Source organism: Bison bison, unplaced genomic scaffold (assembly GCF_000754665.1).
Source record: "Bison bison bison isolate TAMUID 2011002044 unplaced genomic scaffold, Bison_UMD1.0 scf7180017863868, whole genome shotgun sequence".
Classification (NCBI taxonomy): domain Eukaryota; kingdom Metazoa; phylum Chordata; class Mammalia; order Artiodactyla; family Bovidae; genus Bison; species Bison bison.
Genome location: NW_011494440.1, coordinates 11,678 through 23,324, shown reverse-complemented (window position 1 = coordinate 23,324; position 11,647 = coordinate 11,678).

The following is an 11,647-nucleotide window of genomic DNA, read 5'->3' as shown; positions in this document are numbered from 1 at the left end:
GGAAGGACTGATGCTAAAGCTGAAACTCCAATACTTTGGCCATGTCATGCGAAGAATTGACTCATTGGAAAAGACTCTGATGCTGGGAGGGATTGGTGGCAGGAGGAGAAGGGGACAACAGAGGATGAGAATGCTGGATGGCATCACTGACTCTATGGACATGAGTTTGTGTGAACTCCGTGAGTAGGTGATGGACAGGGAGGCCTGGCGCGCTGCAATTCATGGGGTTGCAAAGAGTCGGACACGACTGAGCAACTGAACTGAACTGAACTGAACCTAAATATCATTTTAAGACATAATTATCACACAACAAACTGTGGAAAAATTCTTAAAGAGATGGAATACCAGACCACCTTACCTGCCTCCTGAGAAACCTGTATGCAGGTGAAGAAGCAACATTTAGAACCAAACATGGAATAACAGATTAATTCCAAATTGAGAAAGTAGTACATCAAGGCTGTATATTGTCACCCTGCTTATTTAACTTCTATGCAGAGTACATCAAGCGAAATTCTGGGCTATATGAAGCACAAACTGGGATTAAGATTGTCAGGACAAATAGCAATAACCTCAGATATGCAGATGACACCACCCTTATGGCAGAAAGTGAAGAGGAACTAAAAAGCCTCTTGATGAAAGTGAAAGAGGAGAGTGGAAAAGTTGGCTTAAAACTCAACATTCAGAAAACTAAGATCATGGCATCTGGTCCCATCACTTCATGCCAATTAGATGGGGAAACAATGGAAACAGTGAAAGACTTTATTTTCTTGGGCTCCAAAATCATTGCAGATGGCAGCCATAAAATGAAAAGACGCTTGCTTCTAGGAAGGAGAGCTATGACAAACCTAGACAGTATATTAAAAAGCAGAGACATTACGTTGCCGACAAGGTCCATCTAGTCAAAGCTATGGTTTTTCCAGTAGTCATGTATGATGTGAGAGTTGGACCATAAAGGAGGCTGACTGTCAAAGACTGATGCTTTCAAACTGTGTTGCTAGAGAAGACTCTAGAGAGTCCCTTGGACAGCAAGGAGTTCAAACCAGTCAATCCTAAAGGAAATCCACCCTGAATATTCATTGGAAAGACTGATGTTGAAGCTGAAGTTCCAATACTTTGGCCACCTGATGTGAAGAGCTGACTCATTGGAAAAGATCCTGATGCTGAGAAAGACAGACACAGTGGAAAGGTATTCTCATCTCTCAAAGAACTTTTCCACAGTCTGTTGTGCACTTATATCTTAAAATAATATTTAGGGCACATTAGGCTAAATCAAATATATTACCAAGTTAACTTCACCTGTTTCTTCAGGAGGAGAAGGGGATGACAGAGGTTATGGATGACAGATGGTTAGATGGCATCTCTGACTCAATGGCCATGAGTTTGAACAAGTTCTGGGAGATGGTAAAGGACAGGGAAGCCTGGTGTGCTGCAGTGCATGGGGTCACAAACAATCAGACATGACCAAGCAACTGAACAACAACAACAACAATAATTACTATTAAAAAATCATTTGTGGGATACATTACATTCTTTTATCCATGCTAAATCTTTGAAAGCCACTGGGCAGTTGACATTTATAACAAATCTAAAATAGACTGACCCCATTTCCTGGCTTCAGTGGCCACTTGTGCTATGTAGACAGTGCAGCTATTGAACAGTTCCACTGTGCCAGAACATGCTGTTGGACAGAGGCAGCCCAGAACCTTAGCAGAGTAAGGCTGGATGCTAGCCCTCATCCCAAAGCAGCACACAACTTCCTGAAAATACCACCACATTAACCTGATATCTCAATACTACTGAAATAATGAGTTGCTATGATAACAGGTTTTCTGCTGAAATTTGCTACTAATTGTTACATTCATTTCCATTCCTTTGGCAAACTGGCCCCTGATTTTATTGGAGCTCTCTGAGGCTACATATTTCTTAATATATACTTGAAACATCATTTCATCCCAAAAAGGTAATTTGCAGTCTGCTGAGTATTTGTGGAAGTCTATCAGAAGAAGTAACTAGAAGTGTCAAGTCAGAGAAATTAACTAAGAAAATTGGTTTTAAGCATCAGTTTCCAACCTTGATATGATTTGGATTTTTTACCATGAAAATATTTTAGTTGAAAATAATATTTCAATAAATAAGAATTTAATGGAAGTCAAGATATTTGGAGGGAAAGAAATTTAATGAGCTTAGGAAAAACAGAGATGAAAGGTAGACTGACCCTGGAGAGAGAAGACCAGCCGTACAGCACCTGGAGTTAGAGAGAGGGCCCTCCTGATTCATAGGCAATGTTGCATAAAATACAAATGAAGAGATGAAAGCTTCTTCCCTAGTCTTGCTCTGCCCTTAAGACATCTCAAGGTTCTGCTTAGCTTCAGCACTCTGGTTCTCTGGGATACTCCTCAGAGGTAAGAGTGCAGCACTCTCAGCTGTCCCAGTTCACTCACTCTTGGACTTAACCTCTACATCTGATGCGAGAACCCTCAGCTGTTCCCTGGTTCTCCCATTTGCAAGGTAGGTGTGAAATTGCATGAGCTCCCTAGTCACCCAAACTCTCTAAGTGGTTCCGCAGATACTGTCTTCTCCTGTAAGATAACCAGAGATGATCACAAAGGTCCCCCAAAGATGGGATCTGTCATCTATCCACCACAACTGAATTTCTTTCAAGTAGAAGCAGGCTGAGAAGTAACCAAAGCCAGGGAGGTAGAGAGCTGGGATGACAGGACTTTTTCTGAGAAACTTCAGGAGAGCAGCTTCCACACATGGAATGTGAATCCAAGGCTCCTAAAGGAACCAATCCATACATAGAAAGGTCACTGAATACAGCTTCTTGCTTGGTAGTGCCATAAGGGACATATGCCGTGTATGTCTTGCCTCTTCTAATCTGACCTGACTTTTTCCTATGTCCGTGGACTGAATGCTCTTTAAACACACTCTATACACTTTGGGGCCACCACTTATTAGAGATGATTCTCTGGACCAAAAATGTAAATCAGAGAAGGTATGATTAGGCACCTTAGTGTCAAGGCATCCATTCTATTAATACAATCTAAAATTCCACATCTAAAATCTACAGCAAATTTTAGAGTTGAGGCATTGAGAGGAAGATAAGACATTTGTCATTCAGAGGACAAATAAATAGGACACTTTATGGATCCTACAACTTCAGAGCAGGGGTTAGGAAGTAGGGCTTAGTAAAGGAAAGAAACATGCTTACAGCAGTTAAGACAGGATCTATCCTAAGGATCCAGGAACATTCTAATGTTGGGAGAAAAAAAAAAAGTGATAATGGTCCAACTCCTTCCTTCCTTTCTCTCTCCTCAACTTAAAGTTCTGACTACTTGTGAATGGGAAAATGAGCTCAGGCACAGCAGTTCTGGCCAAACACTGACCTTTCTCAAAAAAAAAAAAAGAAAGAAAACAACTAAGGTAGCAAAAAGGAAATCCCTCAGATGTGATGATTTTGGCCAAGTGAACTTGACCCAATAGCTCCAGGGTCTTCCTGCTAGAGTCATAAGAGCCATCCTGCTCCCTGAGGACACAGTCCTCCTGAGCTTCAAATTCTTCCAGCATGCGTACTCTTCTGTTTCTGTTCAAGACCAGCCCTGCTGTCCTGCTCCTCGTTCTCTGCCTGAGACTTGGGTCCGGCGCAGCTCAAGACCTAGTGTAAGTCATGTATTTTTCCTCCCTGCAGAAAATCTTCCAGGGGAGGACACTTTTGCCAACCCAGAACTCATTCTCTCCCTGCTCAGAAACTGCTGGGAGAGGTTACTGAATCCATGCACTTACAGCAATTTTGTGTTTTAAATCCATCTTCTATCCTTTAATCATTCTCTTCTTTTGCCATGAAAGAGAAACATAGTTGGCAATGTGACTGTGGTCAATAGCTGTGGTATAAACTTTGAATAAGGTGCCTGAGCTGTACAAGAGGGGCCATGGCCCTGGTCACTGCCCAGAAGAAAAGGTTGTGCTGATCCACCAACTTAGATGATCTCTGTGCTTCATGGGCATCAGTGCTCACCTCAGGTGTGTGTCATGCAAAGTAGATCCTTATGGCATTGGTGCCTCTGTATCCCTTTTATCCCCTGCTCTCTCTGCCTCCCCTGTTTCCATATTCCCTCTCAGGCTACCGCAATCCAAGACTTTTATCTGACCTTTTTTCTGCCTCTTTTTCATATCTAGACAGGAGGTGATTTCAGCAAAACTGATAATTGATCCAGTTGAAAACTCAACGAACTATTATGACGTAACAGTCACCGTTAAAAGTTACGTGGCCAAATGCTTAGTGGTAAGTGAGGATTTGTGGGTCATGGTGAGTGGGGAGAGAGAAGAAAAATATCCTCATAAATGATTTCAATCTGCACTACTGATTTGAAGTGAAACATCATCTTACAAAGTCACCTACAAATGCTTTTGCATGCATTAGCCATGAACTTCAGAACAACTCTCTTAGGAAAGTGTGTATTATTATTTCCATTTCTAAAATGAAGAAGTGATGATACAGATGGAATAGTTGAATTCATAAATTCTGAAAGTACATTGGTAGCTTCCAGGGCCAAGGTGTATGGGAGTGGGGACGTTAGTGTTTAATGGGGACAGAGTTTCAGTTAAGGAAGTCGAAAAATCTGGGAAATGGGTGATAGTCAGTGCTGCACAACGTGAATGGTCTTAGTGCCACTTAACTGTACAGCTAAATATGGTTAAAATGTTGTTTTTTATTATGTCGCTTTTACCACAAAAAAAGAAAAAGCACTAAAAAACAAAGAAGAATGTGATGGTAGGCAGAGGATAAATGAGAAGAGGTTTTAAACCATGTCAGGACTCTTATCTTCCCCAGGGGAGAAGCAAGGAGGAGAGAGAAAAGCAATAGGAATAGGGATAAAAACAAAGATGAATAAGACTGAGTGACAGTGATTAACCACCGTTGCTGGACCTGAGCCATCCACGCCCCGGCCGCCACCCTGTGCAGTGGGGAGGCTGTCAGGGAGACTCCACTCAATAGGCCACGGCAGATGGGAGAGAAGCTGCAAGAATGGGGTGATTACGGTCTCCCTCACCGCGGGGAGACTTACTGTCAGATCAGGACTGGCTTTCCAGCCTCCACCTCCATCAGCTTTCCTCACTGTCTTCAGTGAGCCTTCAGATCCCCTAGACAACTGGCTTCCCTGTATTTGACAGCAATCCCCAACTCCTTAGAGGCCTCAGTAAGGTTTTTAGAAAACTATGCAAACAGAAGGGAAAGTTGCAGAGCTACCAAAAGTCCTAAGAGAAATACATGCGGTATCTGATATTTACTCAAGTATAAATGATGCTAGAAACGCCTTTGCGCTTCCCCTTTCCAAACATCTTCTCTGTTGCCATTTCAGGAAGGTCCTGGGACTTTCTCTTCTCAGGTCTGACCTCAGTAGGTGTCTTCTCCCATCTGAGAATCTCAGTCATTCCTTCCATCTTGTATCTGATGAAAGTTGTATAACTGTTTTGGGTAAGGTAAACACGTACTAAGTACTAGTCGGCCAAGTGCTTTCCGGTTCCAGGTGTCTTTATTTGTACAATACACATAGTACTTCACCTTCATAAAGAGCTTTATCACACACAAAACACCAAAACTTATGAACTCGTACTGACTAGATAGCTTGATTTCACAAAGGTAGAATGAGAACCTCAGAGTAGTAACGCCATGTCACAAAGCCGGAAAGCAGCACAGTAGGGACAATGAACTCTGTTTTGTTAATTTGGTGGGTTTACTCCACATCAGAGCAGACTGCTTTTTACAATCTCAATGACGCTCTAAATTGAGTTTAGAAAAAATAAATAAATAAAAATAATAAATTGAGTTTAGATATAAATGTGTGAAGGGGTGATGTCTAGGGGAAACCTCTGGTGCCCTCTTCCTGTGTTGACCTAAAACACGCTTATTTTGCTTAATGGTTACTCCCCAGCTGCCTCATCCAAATCTATGCTTTTTCCTCAGGTTAGAGTCACGCTCGAGGCCTTCAGCAACATCATTTTTCCTTATGGTAATTTTATTTACACAGCCTGTCTGTGTGATTTCAGTACAAGAAACTTCTTTTGGGAAATACAAGCATCAGGTATGTGCTGAGACTTCCTGCCAGGGCATTAATGTCAGATTAGGGGAAATGTTATGTGAAGGCAAAGGGCAAAGTTTAAAGGGAAACCAAGACATGGCAGAAAGCAATATGAATAAATTATTGGAGGAAGAATGAAACTCATCACATAGAGGCAGTGTGGGCAAGGGGTTCAAAGTGGAGGAAGGGACAAGGGCTGGTAACATCTGTGTCTTGTATAGGAGCCTGAGAAATGGGGCTGAGTTTCAGATACAGTAAAAGGCAGGATACGATGTTTTGCGGGTGGGTCTGGTGTAAGAAGACCAGTAGCAGAATCCAGTTGTCTGAAACAACTTTGCTTTTTCTTTGCAGAAAATGGGATCATAAAAGGGAAAGCTGAAGTTGTGTCAGAAGAGAATATATGCCCTTCTGATGTGGAAATCTGCTCCCTTGTTTACAAAGTCTGTATCAAGCGTGAAATCATCATAAGATGCTGCTCTCAAAAGTCTGCTGAGTTTGTGGGTATCTGTGTAGACAAGAAAATAAATTTCCTATGGGCTTCTCACTGCCCTGCCTGTGTTCTCTCCCCCAAATTAGTACTGTGCTCAGACACCCGAGGATCCTAATGAACCAGTATTTTAAGAGGACTTCTCAGAGATGATACATGAGCATCCACTTCCTAGCAATTGAGAAGAAAAAGAAGACAGAACTATTCTTACCATTTAACACAGTGGGGAACATGTCCGGAGAGAACTGTCCCTGCTGCTGCTGCTAAGTCACTTCAGTTGTGTCCGACTCTGTGTGACCCCATAAACTGAGCAACGGTTCTAAGCAGCAGTTCCCAATCAGTTTAAACCAGGAACCGGTTTTGTGGAAGACAATTTTTCCATGGACCAGGGGTTTGTGGCAGGGGGAGGTGAGGGATAGTTTTGGGATGATTCAAGTGCATTATACTTATTGGCAATTTATTTCTATTTTTACATCCTCAGCTCCACCTCAGATCATCAGGCATTAGATCCCAGAGGTTGTTAATTCTCCTTCCTATTTCAGTCCAGTTACATGCAGCTGCCCCTCCCAGTTATCTGAAAGTTCAATGAACCTGAAGTCTTAAATTATTACATCTTGCTCCTCTTGAACTAGCAAGGAAAAGACTAGCAGGAGCTCAGGTGTGCTGGGCTCCTGACCAGGATGTTCCTTCCCTGTGCCCAAGCTCTTTCATCACAATAAGGCAAAACTCAGTCAGCAACTCAGTGAATGGAGATTGAGGAATTATGGGGACCATTCATCACTGCTGCTAATGGGCATGTATAAATAGGTACAGCCATTCAGAATCACCTGATGTTGTTACTTAAATTAATTGTGTACATACCTTCAGACCCAGAACTTCTACAGCCAGAAGTGATGGCAAGAGAGACAATTTTGATCCCTGGGCTCCAGGGCCAATCTACTTTAGCTATCAAAGACAAAGGGCCACTGAAGAGCCATTGTTTTAAAAGACGTGCCCATCTTGAAGGGCTTTTCATGATCCCATGCACTGTAGCCTACTAGGCTCCTCTGTCCATGGGATTTTTCAGGCAAGAATACTGGAGTGAGTTGCCATTTCCTTCTCCAGGGGACCTTCCTGACCCAGGGATCAAACCCGGGTCTCCTGCATTGCAGGTGGATTCTTTACCAATTGAGCCACCAGGAAAGCCCTCATAAGTACAGCTAGTGAAGAACATCACCATATCCCTAAACGATTCCATGTCATTTCCTTGGCAGCTCATGTCTGTGCTTTTCCTGGTATGCCACATGGCCAGTAGTTTTCACATAATGCAATGAATGCAGTATATATCTTGATCATGGTGCTCCCATTGTAACAACCCTTTCACTTAAAAAAATTATTCCATTGATTTAAGGAGATGTTAGATGGACCTAGAAATCAGAACTCTGTGAGCTCTCAGATAGTGGTGCTGAATACACACTGCAGGCAGGAAAAAGTTCCATATCTAGAAAAATGCATCAATTTCAATACAGACAAGATGCATGAATGAATGCTAAGTCACTTCAATGTGTCCAGCTCTTTGAGATCCTACGGAGATACTGCCCCACCAATAGTCCAGGGTAATCATTATTCTATGAAATTGTCCCCTTGAGAGATGGTACCTTATTGAGGTCTCAGAATTAGTTTTTGTTGTTGAAAGGCCAGCACCTGCAACATCAAAATCACTTATGAGAAGAAATGAATTTTTTTAATTTTACCAAATACTTTATTTCTTAAGTATTTTTTAATATTAGCTGCTCTGGGTCTTAGCTGCGGCACACAGAATCTTAGATCCTCATTGTGGTACACAGGATCTTTGGTTGCAGCATGAGAACTCCATGTTGTATGTGGGATCTACTTCCCTGACCAGAGATCAAACCTGGGCCCCCTGCATTGGCAGCACAGAGTCTTAACCACTGAACCACCAGGGAGGTCCCTGCTGCTGCTGTTGCTGCTGCTAAATCTCTTCAGTCGTGCCCGACTCTGTGTGACCCCATAGACAGCAGCCCAGCAGGCTCCTCTGTCCCTTGGATTCTCCAGGCAAGAATACTGCAGTGGGTTGCCATTTCCGTCTCCAATGCGTGCATGCATGCTAAGTCGCTTCAGTCGTGTCTGACTCTGTGTGATCCCACAGACAGTAGCCCACCAGGTTCCTCTGTCCACAGGATTCTCTAGGCAAGAATACTGGAGTGGGTTGCCATTTCCTTCTCCGAGGGAGGTCCCTAGCATATACTTTATTTTTATGGAAGTATAGTTGATTTGCAATAAGTTTCAGGTACAAACCACAGGAATTCAGTTATATACATATGTATATTTATAATTATTCAGATTCTTTTCCCTTATAGGTGATACTGTGCTATTTTCAACTTATGAAGGATGGCTGCTATATCCACTCAAATACATAATTTCTGGGTCTGCCAATGTCTAAGTAATAATGCAGAACTCTGGTCAGGAATTGGGTCTCCATAGTGCTCAAATGCACCTTTTAAAAAATTAGTTTTCTCCTGCAGAGAGCATAGACTTATTCCAGAATGCTGTTGGTCTACCCTGCAACACTCTGGTGAGACTTAACAGAGTCGACACGTAGAGTCCATCATCTACCATGAATCTGTGTAGCACCATAGGATCTCCCAAGTGATGTGGCCAAAATAAAGGGTTTCTATTAGCTCAGATTGCCATAACAAAATATCATAGATCGAGTGGCTTAAAGAACAGATTTTTATTTTCTCATTGTTCTGGAGACTAGTAGTCTGAGATCAGGATGCCAGCATGACTAGGTCCTAGCAAGCGTCTCTTCCTGGCTTGCACACAGCCACCTTCTCACTGTATCCTGATACAGGGAAAAGAGAGTAATGGTTCCTTTTCCTCATCTTATAATGGCACCAGTTCTAGGAGCTCCACTCTTATGACCTAATTTAACCTGATTCACCTCTTTAAAGGCCCTAATAGACTCATTTGAGGGAGGGGAGGCAGAGCAACCAAAAATAATTTCAGGAAACACAATTCGGTCTCAGCAAGACTGCCCCCACCAAAGTTTGAACCTGCTATAGAACCCCTTTATTGCTCTGGATACCACTCAAAACTGGCATCTTTTTGAGTCATTCAGTGATGATTTGTCAGTCCCCAAATTAGTAAAGTCTACCTCCGAAATCCAAGGTCTTCCAAGAATGGTACCACTTTTTCAGTGGTGAGTTGTTCAAGGTTCAATAACTGTCTTTACCTTAGAAAAGAGCTTCCCAGGTGGTGCTAGTGGTAAAGAACCTGCCTGCCAATGTAGCAGATGCAAGAGACAAGGGTTTGATTCCTGGATTGGGAAGATCCCCTAGAGGAAGGCTTGGCAGCCCACAGTATTCTTGCCTGGAGACTCCCATGAACCAAGGAGCCTGGAAGGCTACAGTCCAGGGGTTCGCAAAGAGAAACGACTGAAGAGTCTTAGCACAGCACCTTGGAAAAGATGTTCCAACATGCCCTGGACCACTATACTCCTAAAAACTTCACTAATGTGGAAGCCCCTTAAGTGTTTGTATTTTTACTAATAGTTCGCATTTCAAAGTATTCCACAAAACTGAAGAAGAAACACTTTCATGTTATTCCGTGAAACCACCATTATCCTGATTCCAACCACTAGAAAAAGAATCCACAGAAAAAAAGAATATTATAGGTCAGTGTTCTTGTTGAACATAGATGCAAAAATCCTTGACAAAATATTAGCAAGTCAAATTCAGCATTATAGCAAAAGGATCCTACACCATAGTCACCTAGGATTTATCCCAGATATTCAAAGATAATTCAATATCCACAAGTCAATCCATGTGATACAGCACACTAACAAAACTAAGGATAAAAATTATATAGTAATCTCAATACAGGTAGAAAGAGCTTTTCACAATATAAAACATCCATTTATAATTTTTAAAACTCTCAACAAGGTATGTATAAAGGGAACATACCTCAACATAACATATACTGTCATATATATATGTAAATACATATATACAAATATATATATATATATATGACAAACCCACAACTAACATCATACTCAATAGCAAAAGGCTGAAAGCATTTATTCTAAGGTCATAAACAAGACAAGAATTCCCACTCTCACCACTTTTATTCAACACAGTAGTGGAAGTCCTAATCAGAGCATTCAGACAAGAAAAATAAGAAGCATAGAAATGGAAATGGAAGAAGTAAAGCTGTCACTATTTGTAAATTACATGGAATTTGCATAAAAACCATAAAGATCCCACCAAAAGACTATTAGTACTAATAAATGAATTCAGGAAAGTCATAGTCTATAAAATTAATATACACAAAACTATAGTGTATACACTAATGATGATCTATCAGAAAGAAATTAAGAAATTAACCTCATTTACAACTGCATCTTAAGACAATAAAAGACCCAGCAATAAACTTAATCAAAAAAGTGAAAGACTCATACTTTGAAAATTATGACATTGATGAAAGGAATTGAAGATTACACACAAAAAAACATATACTACACTTGTAAGAATTACTACTGTTAATATGTTCATACTACCCAAAGCAATCTACAGATTAAATGCAATCCCTATCAGTATACCAAGGCATTTTTCACAGAACTAGAAAAAATACTCTTTAATTTTGTATGGAACCACAAAAGGCCCCAAGGAAAAAAGACATCTTGAGAAAAAACAAAACTGAAGACATCATACTCCCTATTTCTAACTATTCTACAAAGCTCTATTCATCCAAACACTGTGATACTATCCAAAAAAAGCCACATAGATCAATGGAACAGACTACAGAGCCCAAAAATAAGCCCACACCTATATAGTCAATTAATCTACATTAGCAGTATGCTCCTTGACACTGGTCTTAGCAATATTTTGGGGTGTCTGTTTCCTCCTGCAAGGGTAACAAGAGCTACAGATAGGACTCCATCAAGCTAAAATCCTTTTCCACAGCAAAGGAAACCAACAATAAAATGAAAAAACAAACTACTGAATGAAAGAACATATTCCAAATACTATGTGTAATGGGTTAATATCTAAATTATATAAAGAAAACATACAATATT